The sequence below is a fragment of the Palaemon carinicauda genome, chromosome 13, assembly GCF_036898095.1.
Source record: "Palaemon carinicauda isolate YSFRI2023 chromosome 13, ASM3689809v2, whole genome shotgun sequence".
Lineage (NCBI taxonomy): Eukaryota > Metazoa > Arthropoda > Malacostraca > Decapoda > Palaemonidae > Palaemon > Palaemon carinicauda.
The window spans coordinates 18,709,859-18,712,358 of NC_090737.1; the positions used below are offsets into that span (position 1 = coordinate 18,709,859).

At 34.2% G+C, this 2,500-nt stretch overlaps 1 long non-coding RNA gene across 1 annotated transcript in view; it reads right to left on the bottom strand.

Annotated features, from left to right (window-relative positions):
* Nucleotides 1-2,500, bottom strand: part of LOC137651899 (uncharacterized) — a 528,980-nt gene that overhangs the window by 179,157 nt on the left and 347,323 nt on the right. The gene's annotated exons all lie outside the window — the stretch shown is intronic.

Below are 2,500 nucleotides of genomic sequence, written 5' to 3' on the forward strand. Positions count from 1 at the left end.
TGCAAAGATTCTCGGACATGATGTGTCGTACAATAATAATGGTGGTATTTTTAAATTTATTTCAGAAGTAGGTCTTCTGAAAGCTATCCAACTGTTATAAGGATGTTTTTGCTTTTATTGTTTTAAAATGAATTAATATTTATCTATCTATTTATAATAAATAATATCGGCGTCAATGACCTTAGATGTTAAGATGCCAGATAACTCATAATCAATCAATACAATTTACTGTATGGCTAACTTATCGTTTCTCCTATGTATGACATCCTATGAAGGCATACTGAATTCATTCACACATTCTCTGCCATTATTGTGGTTACTTTTTACTTGGTGAGGGTAGAAGAGCCTCTCTTGCTATATTATGCAGCTCTTCTAGGTCACTACAAAATTAAACCATTGTTCTTATAGCCTCCGTACCTTGGTCTTGCACTGTCTTAGGTTAGAGTTCCCTTGTTTTAAGGTACACCCAGGCAAACAATGATTTCCTTATTTCCTTTACCAACTGGGTTATTTTCACTTATGGAGCCCTTGGGCTTAGAGCATCCTGCTTTTCTAACCAGGGTTGTGCCTTAGCTAACAACAACAACAACAATAATAATAATAATAATAATAATAATAATAATAAATCAATAACAACAATAACAATAACAATAATAAAAAATAAATAATAATAAATAATAAGTAATAAATAATAATAAACAATAATAAGTAATAATAATAAACAATAAGTAATGATAATAAACTATAAGTAATAATAATAAATTATAAATAATAAGTAATAATACATGATGATGATGATGATGATAATAGGGGGCTATACTTCTCTCATACCAATATGCATCTTCTCTCACCCCTTCAAAACTGGTTTGAAGGATCGACTCCAAAGGAACATCAATTTCATACGCCCATTCAAGACGTAACCTGAGCAGTCATAAATAACAAAATTGAAACTGGCAGTCTAGCGAAATCACTTCCCTTTCCTTTCTTCCTAAGTTCCTACATTCCTTATTCCACTCGATTAAACCCTTTCGACGTAAACAGGTTCTTTTCATGGAAGAATATCCCCCAACCCCCCCACCCCCCACGCCCACCCCGTGTCCGACCGCCTCCTTCCATTGGATCTTGACAACTAAGGGTTGTGGTGGCCGATGTGGTAACGTCGCTGACTGGTGATCACCAGACTGGGGTTAGAGTCCCGCTCAAACTCATTAGTTTCTTTGGTCGATGCAACTTCACTGTCCTTGTGAGCTAAGATTGGGGGTTTGGGGGGAGCCTATAGGTCTATCTGCTGACTCATCAGCAGCCACTGCCTGGCCCTCCTTGGTCCTAGCTTGGGTGGAGGGGGCTTGGGCGCTGATTATATGTATATATGGTCAGTCTCTAGGGCATTGTCCTGCTTGAAAGGGCAATGTCAGTGTTCCTTGTCTCTGCCATTCATGAGCGGCCTTTAAATCTTTAAACTACAAGCTTATATACTAGACAAAAATGTATGGTTGCAGGAAATTAACATCGTTTCAAATTCATATGATTTACTGCTCAAAAATATTATTTGACGGATGTGAAAAACTGTTTGTTTGTTGGAAAAAAAAGTCAATTGCAGCCTTAATTTCACAAATAGCTTTTTGATATCTCAGCCAAGATCTGTGTAACATCCTAAAGAAATATCAGAAATAATATAAAAAAATTATATCATTTGAACACAATTTTGACCCTACGTTATTCTTAAACAAAAATTATAATAACATTGAATACCATTCAAGTATTTGCTAAAAGATATGTGAATTTCCTTCATTTTCATGAGAACCATGGTAGGTTTACAACAACAATAACAATAATAATATTTGAAACCAACACAAAAACACGTGTGCATTGATGGGATCCAACTTTGAACTCTTTGAAAAAAAAAAAAAAAAAAAAAAAGCCCCAAGATTTTCACTTGAACAGACCTGGACAAGATACAAGTACGAGGTAGAAATATATTAATAATAATAATAATAACTTCATTATTATAACAACATCTAAATCATACAAACAACAACAGAAAAGGGAAGTTGTACTGAGCCCTTGCTTTGAAATTTATGTTTTATGTAAACTTATAACATTTATTGTATTTTCAAATATTGGACACAAAATACAAAACACACAATCTTATAGTCAGAAAATTTTTTATCTTCAGAATAACACTTCAAAAGAGAATAGGCGGACTATAGTTTCTGAGTTAGGAATAAGGTAAGCTTAACCTTGCTGCTAAGACCAGCCCTGAGCATACAGACTTAGGAACGGATCACTATCAACTCATTCTGAAGTTCCATATTTCTGCTTTTCCCTCTTTCTTAACCGTTCTATCCAAACTCTCAACCTTCAATCTCTCCCGAATTAAATAAAAAAGTAAAATAAAATGAAATAAAATAAAAAACATAAGATATTTAGTTACCAAAGAGCAAATAGAATCTTGGCGGATGGACTAAAAGTTTTCGAGACATCCAAAATCCTTGTGACT